Source organism: Podarcis bocagei (genome assembly GCF_964188305.1).
Source record: "Podarcis bocagei genome assembly, chromosome: 8".
Classification (NCBI taxonomy): Eukaryota; Metazoa; Chordata; class Lepidosauria; order Squamata; family Lacertidae; genus Podarcis; species Podarcis bocagei.
Window position 1 is genome coordinate 22,097,085 of NC_138133.1, and position 10,397 is coordinate 22,107,481.

Below are 10,397 nucleotides of genomic sequence, written 5' to 3' on the forward strand. Positions count from 1 at the left end.
GTGGGGAAAGTGGAGAGTTTTTCTCCCCTTTTCACAATACTAGAACTTGGGGATATTTAAGGAAGCTGAATGTTGGAAGATTATGAACACAAAAGACTACGTACTTTTCTACACAGCACATGTCAAACAATAGAATTTGCTCCCACAAGATGTAATTGTGCTTCAAGACCCACAAGCCACCCCAGGAGAATAAAGACACAAGGACACAGAATTTAGGTTAATGTTAATGGGCAAAATTTAGGCCACAACTTTATTGTTTACAGAATGTGAGCGGTATTGGCTTAGGCATTGGCATCAACAGACTATATCTGGGCGAGGAAACATGGCGCACGCCATGGCATTGTGGAGCTCCTGAGGGCGACCAACATTGCTTGTGTTGCCTGACCAGCTTCCGAGCTGCCGGGACTGCCACCGTCGCAAGGGTCAACCTTCGAAAACCTCCTCCTAACAACAAGGGGACACGGTAAAGGGATGGTATCCGCAATATACAAAATACTACTCCAAAATCTCACAAATTCCCTAGACCAGAGGTTTTCAACCTTTTTGAGTCCACAGCTCCCTTGACCAACTACATTCTTTCTGTGGCACCCCTGTGGGGCTCAGGAGCCTAGTTATGTCACCCCTTGCCTGCTGAGCTGGCAGCTTCTCACCCTTTTTTGGACATCCTTCCTTGTGGAGGGTTCCCTCAGCCTCCTCTCCCCTCTCCTTGGGAGTCCTCTGGGCAGCTGCTGCTGTCATCCCTGGTCTCTGAGCAAAGCCCCCGCCCCAAAGAGAGGTGCCTCCCAGAGGTATCATTCACCTGCAGAGCTTATAGCCAGGGCTGCTGCAACGAACAGCTGTGCAAGCCTTGGGGAGGCAGAAATGTGAGAGGGCATCAGAGGAGGGAGGGAACAAAAGAGGTTCAGAAGCCAGTGTTGCCCATGGCACCCCTGACCACCAGTCAAGGCACCCCAGGGTGCCATGGCACACTGGTTGAAAACCACTGCCCTAGACACAATCAAAAAACAATGGGAGGATGACATAGGCTATGAGATTAACCCCACTCAATATGCCAGAATGTGGTCTAAACCCCCCTTTAAATCCATATCAACAAAAAGAAAAGAACTCACTCTGAAAATCACCTGCAGGTGGTACCTAACACCAAGAATACTAGCCCCTCCCCGGGCTTCAGACGAGATCCACACCCCCGGATTCCTTTAATGGAATACCCTTAAGCATGGAGGGGCAGGTGATGGCCGCACCTCCCCTCCCCCCCACATCGCTATTCCAATGCCTAACCGCCACTGGAGCCCAAAGCTCACCGCCAATACCCTCACACCTGCAACCAACCTTTTATGTTTTTGATAATATCGACCAAACATCATTTCGCTTGTTTGGCTTTGATGGAGTTTTAGACAAATTCATGGGGAACAAAACTATCAAAGGTTACAAGCTATGATGGTTGCGTGCTCCCACCAGGGTCAGAGATGGTATGTCTCTCAAAACCCATTGCTGGGGAACACGAGCTGGAAATAATTCCATTGAATTTATGCCCCTTGATGAGAATTGGATCCAGTTACCACGTAAAACGTTTAATGTTTTCCCTCCCCTACACAACTTTTCCAACTCCACTAAATTATGACCTGCATTGCCCCTCTCGTTATAGTCTGGATCCCAGAACAGGGTGGCATCAGGAAGAGGCATTTTGGCTCAGTCAGGGCTATTTTTTGAAAAGCTCTTTGAGTTTCATGGGGTTACCACAGCAGAGCATGAAAAAGAAAATAGTAAAGAGGACAGCTCTTGTAAAAGGCGAAAGATTTATACGATCTGAGGAGAAGCCAGAGTATGGAAGCCGAATGGCCAAAGTATTGGGAAATTTTGGAACAAGATGGAGATAAGTTGAAGTTACAGAGTCACGAGAAATTGAAAACCAAAGTACGAGACTGGCTCCATTATTATCAAATAATGGAGGTTTATAAACAAGACAGGAAAATTGGCTTCCAGGTGGAGAAATCAAAATTAGAAACTGAACTGTTAGAACCCAATACTAAGAATTTGTCAAGAATGTATAACTTGCTGCTGAAATGGAATACACAAGATGAAACAGTTAAATCAGCTATGATTAAGTGGGCACAGGACATTGGTCATAACATTATGTTTGCTGACTGGGAATGGTTGTGGAACACCGGTATAAAATTTACGGCATGTAACGCCCTAAAGGAAAATATTATGAAAATGATCTATAGGTGGTACATGACCCCAGTCAAGCTAGCAAAAATTTACCATTTGCCTGATAATAAGTGTTGGAAATGTAAAGAAACTGAAGGTACTTTCTATCACCTTTGGTGGACGTGCCCGAAGATTAAGGCTTTCTGGGAGATGATATATAATGAAATGAAAAAGGTGCTTAAATGTACCTTCCCTAAGAAACCAGAGGCCTTTCTCTTGGGCATTGTCGGCCAATTGGTGCCAAAGAAAGACAGAACTTTTTTTATGTATGCTACGACAGCAGCAAGAATACTCATCGCAAAGTATTGGAAGACACAAGATCTACCCACCCTGGAACAATGGCAGATGAAGGTGATGGACTATATGACATTGGCCGAAATGACTGGCAGAATCCGTGATCAGGGGAAAGAGACGGCGGAAGAAGATTGGAAGAAATTTAAAATCTATCTTAAGAAATACTACAAAATTGATGAATGCTAAAATGTGGAGGTTTTTTAGAAAGAAAAGGAGATTACAGCGATAAAAGATTAAGTTAAAGAAAAGAATAATGAAGGAATATATTTGATAAGATTAAATTTAGGATTTGCTGAAATAATTTTGAAATTTGGGATGTAGAAAGGGGAGGTTTGGGGGAGTCCAAGAAGTGAGGTTTATAAAAAAAGGATATGAAATTATACATGTTTGTTTGTCTTTTTACTTGTTTGTATTGTTCATAAAAAATTGTAAAACTAATAAAAAAAATTTATATAAAAAAAAGAGGACAGCTCTTGGAAGTTCTTGTTAAGTAAATCATAACCTCAATTAATTTTTTGATTTTAAACAGGACCTATAATGGGTTTGTGCTGATTTGTAAATTTATCTCAGTGCAATTGGTTAATTAAACAGTTAATTGATTTAAAGGGCAGTTTCAAGGGATGAATCAACAAACAATTATGTTTAGTTGATTAACTGCCCTAGACAAAAGCAATGCTTGTTTAGAAACCAGGATGAAGTTAACATTCGTTAAAATAGGCCAAAATACTGGTTGAACAGAATCACCATCACATGATGTCATATAGCAGTTGGCTTTCATATTGTAAAACTCCTATATTAAGAGCTGCACAGTTGTCATGGCGCAGAGTGGAAATCCAGTTCTACTTGCACTGCAACACAGAGGTGCATTAGCCTCTGTTTTAGCGAAGTCATTTTTGCAGTCTTAGTCATTCCAAAGGGCAGCATCTGTCTCTTAATCTCCAGAGAAGAGGGAGCCACTAACGCAGAGTCAAGATCATTTTGGGTTGGAGCCAGGAAGATACATTTCCAGCACTTCATGTGTTGACCATATGCTACATCTCTCCACAGCTGGGGAGGGGAGGCACTCAGCTGCTATTTAGTTCACAACCTGTGAGGGAGGAAATGAAAGCTGAATGGAAAACAGATATGCACAGTGCACATATGTTCACACATTGCAGCAAGGGATACAATACCCTGTGGATAAAGAAAAATATGGTCACTTCTCCCTCGCCTACTGTCAATATAGCATGGTAACTCAGGTAAGCGATGAATGACTTTTACAGAGAAAAATCCATAGGATCTAACCATGCATTTCCACCATGCAGAGGCCAAAGGTCGCAGATGTTGGAAGCTTCAATCCAGAACATTTGAAGGGCACCAAAGTGAAGAAGGTAGATGTGGGGATTGCATAAGCAAACAGGGATTTCGGGTTACAGTCCTCTACAATCCTAGGATAAGTATCCAGTAGCACTTACATACGAGTCTACAAGCATAGGATTGTGCTGCTAATAATGAAATGGAAGTATTCTGATAACAAGCAATACCCACTAAGTCAGGCTTCCTCAACCTCGGCCCTCCAGATGTTTTGAGACTACAATTCCCATCATCCCTGACCACTGGTCCTGCTAGCTAGGGATCATGGAAGTTGTAGGCCAAAAACATCTGTCATAGATTTAAGAAATATGATTTATTCACATATTTACACCTGAGTTTAGATAGAGGGAGTCCATATTTTACAACATGGTCAGCTTAAGAGGGGCTTGTTCCCTACAGCAGTGCAGCGCTCCCAGCCAGCTTTCAGCCAGCCTGCCCAAGATGGATCTCAGTCTTTGTTCTCCTTTCTTCTTCCCAGCAAACCTTGCTCAAGACACTCTTTTCCAGTCACCTTGCACCCTGTTACCTTAGCAACCTTCTGTCTGCCCAAGCCCAAGATTCCGCTAAGATTGGTCATCAAGGCCCGTTGCCATGTTAACACCTCTATCCCAGGTGACACACTAGCTTGGAAAGGAAGCTTAGCCTGTATTTTCCCACAGGCCTGATATCTTCCCTTCAATACTCCAAATAATCAAAACCCTACCATTTATTAATTTCTAGGGTTTAGGGGTGTCCCCCCACCAAACAACTTGGGTAACAATAGCATTAATAACTTGGTTCTGTTCTAGATTCTACAAGAATTCCAGCACAAAACACTGGACCCTCCCAGTGTCCCTATTTTCCAGGGACATCCCAGATTTAGAGAAGCCATCCCAGTTTCTGATTTGATCCCGGAATGTCCCACTTTCCCTTAGGATATCCCTATTTTCCTTGGAGAAACGTTGGAGGGTATGGAGTTATCCAACCCCCAAACTATCTTAAAGCAGCCTTGTTTTTTAATGTTTAATGTTTTATTATGTTATTATATATGTTGGAAGCTGTCCAGCGTGACTGGGGCAGCCCAGTAAGATGTGTGGGGTATAACTAGTAAAATTATCATTATGGAATGGGACGTCCCTATTTTCATTGGAGAAATGTTGGGGCATATGAAACACTTATTTCTGGACTATCTGAATATGTTTAGGGAGGTTCACGCACATGTTGCTTTCCATGAGTTGCACATGTTCAGATAACTGCACAAGTTCAGATAACTGAACTTTAGTATGAGCAAAGTAAAGGATCCCTTTCTGCATTATCTACAGCATTACCAAATTTGCTTGCCTTCAGAAGCCTGGAACAACAAGGATGGGTCAAATTAAGCAGGTCATTCCCATGCTATAGTTGCCATCTTTCCTGATAGCTTGGCAATCCAGTGACGGCAAATTATGTGACTGCAAAATCCATGTCATTCAAGCTTTCCAATGCCTACCTGGGGCAGCGGGGAGAGTGATCTCCTATGCCATTGCCGTAACATGTAGATGAACATTGCTAAATTGTTTAAGGATCCCTGAGATAAGAGGTCCATGCAGGACTTATTGGCTAATCTAGAACAGACCTGTTTAGCAATGCTGCTGAAGGCTTGTTTGTTTGTTTTCAACTTAATGCGTGCCAGTTGTTAAAAATCAGAGTACTTCCTATTAATCACAAACAGCATGATCCTATGCATGTTTACCCATAATTAAGCCCTGCTAGGTTCAATAGAGCTTACTCCTACTAGATAAGTGTGCATTTAATTGTCACCTGAAATGCTTTTTTGCCCATGCAATCTTTATACATGGCTTCCTCAGTGTGTTTTAGATTACAATTCCCATCATCCCTGGCCATTGGCCATGCTGCCTGAAGCTGATGGGGGTTGTATTCCAATGCATCTGATGGGTACCCGGCTTAAAAAGGCTGGTTTATACAACCTCAGAACTAGCAGAGAGGGGGAAACCAGCGGAAGAATTGCTTTTTCATGTTATGGGAGGAAACAGTAATTAGTCAATACTATTTAATATATAGCTATACTTTATCATACAGGACATAGGGTGATAGGTCTCATTTCTAACCATCTACCAACAAATCTCAGGAAATGAAACTTAGGTTTTTAGTATACCAATAGGTTTGCCTAAAAACAATATTTCTTTTTTATATTTTAGGAAGAGTCAGAAATAGTATTTCAATGTATACGAAGGAAGAAAAACATTGGGAACTAGTTTCAATACTGCTGAATGCCAGCACATTTTAAAAGTGTCTACCTTACCTAAATCTGCAGTATTTAGGTAATTTGGATACATAAAACTCCAAGATCACTTTCCCATTGAAATGAAACCTGGCTAATTTTGCTTCGATCTTGAGCTACATAACAGGTCGTGGGTGGTGAACCCATCAAATATAATTGAACCACAACTCCTATAATTTCAGACTAGTGGTCGTGCTGGCTGAGGCCAACAGAAGTTGTAGTCCAATAACATATGGACAGCACCATGACAGTTATGCCTGATATCAGAGATGGGGAACCTGTGGGTCTCCAAATTCTATTGGACTCCAGTTCTGAACAGCATAACTGGACTAGATAATCCTCAGGGTCTCTTCCACCTCTACAGTTCTATGATCCTATTCTATCAGGGATGCTGAGAGCTGGGAATGCCCACATTTGCCGTACACACCATATGTGCATCCTAATTATGCATTTCCTCTGAGGGTGTTTCCTCCTGGATGCTGGAGCAGAAATGTGCATTGATCTGCTGGATAAATGCTTGGACATCCAGAGCCACTCTCACCCTAGAGGACACCTGCAGACAGTTCTAATTTGTGTGTTCCAATTACCGGTAGTTATTTATTACCGTTTGCAGCCCAGGCATACCATGAATGTTATTGTGCCCTGCCCTGCCACCAGTAGTGTTACACGCGGCTTATTTTTGGACTGGCATTGGTCCATCATAGGGTAGTTCGTTGTCATGACTGATCTCCTGCAGTAAACACAAAGGAGTTCCCCAAGAAAAGGTTAGGTACCAGGGAACATGCTGCCTGGACTTGACCTTCCTATCCTGCAATATTTTCCTGGGGTTTAGGAGAGCTGCAGGAGAAGCATTGTTGTATTTCAAATGGAGCTGCAAACATGCAATGCACATCTCGGCTCTCTTGTTCCGTTGAATAGTGTTAATACAATGGCAAGCTGTGTGACTGCTGAGAAATCCACCGGGGAACAAGCTCACTCCCAGTGCTCAAATTATCAACACATTTTCCATGCCGCCTCCAGAAGAGAGATATCTAACTCTGTCAGACCCTGTGGAATTATGTGTTTTAAAGGGGGGGTGGTAGTGAGTTTCTTTTTAAAAAAACAAAAATAATATTTGCACAGGAACAATGATTTGAAAAATACATTTGCTGAAATTTCCCTCTTTAAGTACTTTGTGTGAGCACGTTAACATTCAGGCAGTAGACTCTTCAGTGCCTCTTTTGCTACCTCCCATTTGAATTCTACATAAGGGACTCTATGTGGTGGAGAGGCTAGGCTGCTAGACTAGTGAGACTCGGGTTCAAATCCTCACTCAGCCAATGTGGTGGAGTGCTTAGAGGGTTGGGATAGAACCTGGGAGTTCTGGGTCTGAATCCCCACTCAGTCATGAAGCTCGCTAGTGATCTTGAGCCACTAGCCATCTCTAGTCTAACCTACCTCACATAGTTGTTGGGGGAAGAGAATTTTGTATGCCACCTTGGGCTCCTAGGATGAAAGGTGGGATAGAGATGTTCATGTATAATAAAAATAAAGAGCACTGGCTGGCACTGAGCCTGAATGTCTGTCTGTCTGACTGTCTGTCTGTCTGTCTGTCTGTCTGTATTTCTCTCTCTCTCTTCCTCAGTCTAACCTACATCATAAAGTTATTTGCAGATTAGGCATTTGGATGATCCCAGCCAATCAGGGATCATGCAGAGAATATATCGCATCACTACATAGCACATCAGATTTGGCTACATGAATTTGAATGATTGGTATTCGTAATTGTGTTATAATTTGGCGTTGTTGTAATGAAGCTATGATTGGATAGTAATTGAAAACTAATAAAAAATATTATTATTATTTTTTAAAAAAGATTTGACTACATGATTCTGGCACAGATGGGGCTAAGAGAGAAAGCAGAGAGACTGGTCATTTTGAAACCAGTGCCAAAAAGAATAGCCAAAAGGAAGATGCTTAATAAGGGCCACTACCTCGGAAACTTCAAATACACTTTCGAATACTGTTGAAAATGCCCCCCACTTTGAAAGCGAATGCTGCATTAAAATGAGAAAGAAACCCCAAAATGTGCACGTCTATTAGACTGTGGCTGCAAATCTGTTTATTCAGAAGGAAGCCTCGCCTCAATGGTGTGCTCCGGACTGCTGCCTTAATTCAGTTTGCTAGCTCATCCTTCAATCCAAGCAGCCCAGCTGAATGGAGGGCTATAGCATTTCAAGGGTAATGTGACTTCAGTGGAATAAAAGGCACATCACACCAGGCCCAGGTGGAACATAACACGCTAGCCCATTGCCATTACAGGGAGAGAAACAGAAATATATCAAAGACTGCTATACACTTAAAAGGGAATAGTAAATAAAAAGGATGTGACCATGCCGTGCTGGTGTCAGGTGTCAGGAAGTGAACATCCTCAGGATCAAATAGAAGAGTTTTTCTCTGTTGCTCCTTGAAAGGGATTTGGTTTTTCTAAATAAAAAGAAGAAGAAAAGAAAGAAGCTAATATTATTAGTAAATACAAAAGAAAAGTAGATGAATGTGCCAGTGTAAAAGGGTAAGGAGATTCAAATATACATAGATATAAGGACTGGGTGGTGGAATTGGTTATTTTTTTCTCCACCCCCCATTTCCCATTTGAAAATGCCACATGTAGACAGTCTTCGTCCAATGAAAGATGTAGAGCATGCATTTCAAGCTGTCCTGAAGCAAATCCCCCTGGGCTTCTTGCTAGACCTTACAGGGATGCAGAGTGCCAGCAGAGAAATGAGGAAATGGCGCAAGATGGTTGGGATGCTAAAAGCATCCTGTCGTGTCCACTGAAAGGCTTTTACCTTCACCAGACTGAACACACTCTTTTATGAGGGAGGGAAGGAGGGAGGGAGGGAGGGACAAATTCCAAACGAAATAAAAATGGGTACAGGCAATAAGATGTTGATAGGGAAGAATGTAATCAGGGAGCACACCTTACTTTGAGGGGCAATACAGTGGTACCTCTGGTTAAGAACTTAATTTGTTCCGGAGGTCCGTTCTTAACCTGAAACTGTTCTTAACCTGAGGAACCACTTTAGCTAATGGGGCCTCCCGCTGCCGCCGCGCTGCCGCCGCACGATTTCTGTTCTCATCCTGAAACAAAGTTCTTAACCTGAGGTACTATTTCTGGGTTAGCGGAGTCTGTAACGTGAAGCGTCTGTAACCTGAGGTACCACTGTACACAGTTGCGTGCCCAGCCAAAGAGCCCCCAAACCCTGCCGCATCCAAGTACTGGGTGATAAATGAATGGACAGAACAACTGTCTGGGATTTGAAATGGCCACAATTTTATTGTTTCAGGTGTAGAAAGCTTTGGCATAGGCAACCTAAGGCCCATGGGCCGGATGCAGCCCAATCATCTTCTCAGTCTGGCCTGCGAATGGTCCGGCAATCAGCGTGTTTTTACATGAGTAGAATGTGTCCTTTTATTTAAAATGCATCTCTGGGTTATTTGTGGGGCATAGGAATTCATTCATTCCCCCCCCCAAAAAAAATAGTCCGGCCCACAACATGGTCTGAAGGACAGTGGACCGGTTCACGGCTGAAAAAGTTTGCTGGCATAGACATTGGGCGTGTGTCCCTCTCAGCTCCCCTGCTGGGGGACTGAGGCGTGACAGGGCCTATTCAGGGAGTGGATGAATCGCAAAACACAGGTTTACACAGATGGCCCCCAAACACTGAGGGAAGCTCGATGGCCTACTAGCTCTACACAACTGGCTCCTTGGACTTCCCTCCAGACCCCTCTAATGGGGTACCCTGTTATCACCGTCACAGAGAACAGGGGTTGGGCGAATCACCACTTCCCCGCACCCTGAATGGATGAAAGACAATAGGATTCCACCCAAGACCTAAATCGCCAAAAGTTGTGACCAGTGCTATGGGGAAGGAGAAACCTGCAGAGCAGGGGAAATTCCTTCCCGGACCCGAATATGGCAACCGTCAAAAGACCACAGCAAAGCCCTCCTAGCTGAAGAGGAAATGGTTAGAGCAGTAACAGGCTATTAATAAAGGGAGGGAAAAGATGGGTGACGCTCCTGGCTGAATGAGTGCTGTGCTTGGCCGTCGGCCGGGCCAAGTAGATGGCAGGAGGACCTGAGGGAAGCCTGCCTCCCTCAGGTCCGCTCGCTATGCCCTGCCGATTTGAACGGATGGGTTGGCGGGAACCTGTGAGCCTTCACGGCAGCTAAGGGGGATGGGGAGACAGGCAAATATGACACGACACACTTGAGAGGACAAGAGGTGCCATGTTGGGTCGC

At 43.6% G+C, this 10,397-nt stretch overlaps 1 long non-coding RNA gene across 1 annotated transcript; it reads right to left on the bottom strand.

The window, feature by feature from the left end:
* Nucleotides 1-211: 211 nt before the first annotated feature.
* On the bottom strand, nucleotides 212-7,152 carry LOC308594043. The gene is made up of 2 exons (XR_014011259.1): nucleotides 3,464-7,152; nucleotides 212-444 (listed from the first exon to the last, which is right to left on the bottom strand). It is a non-coding gene; the product is annotated as an uncharacterized lncRNA (long non-coding RNA).
* Nucleotides 7,153-10,397: the final 3,245 nt, after the last annotated feature.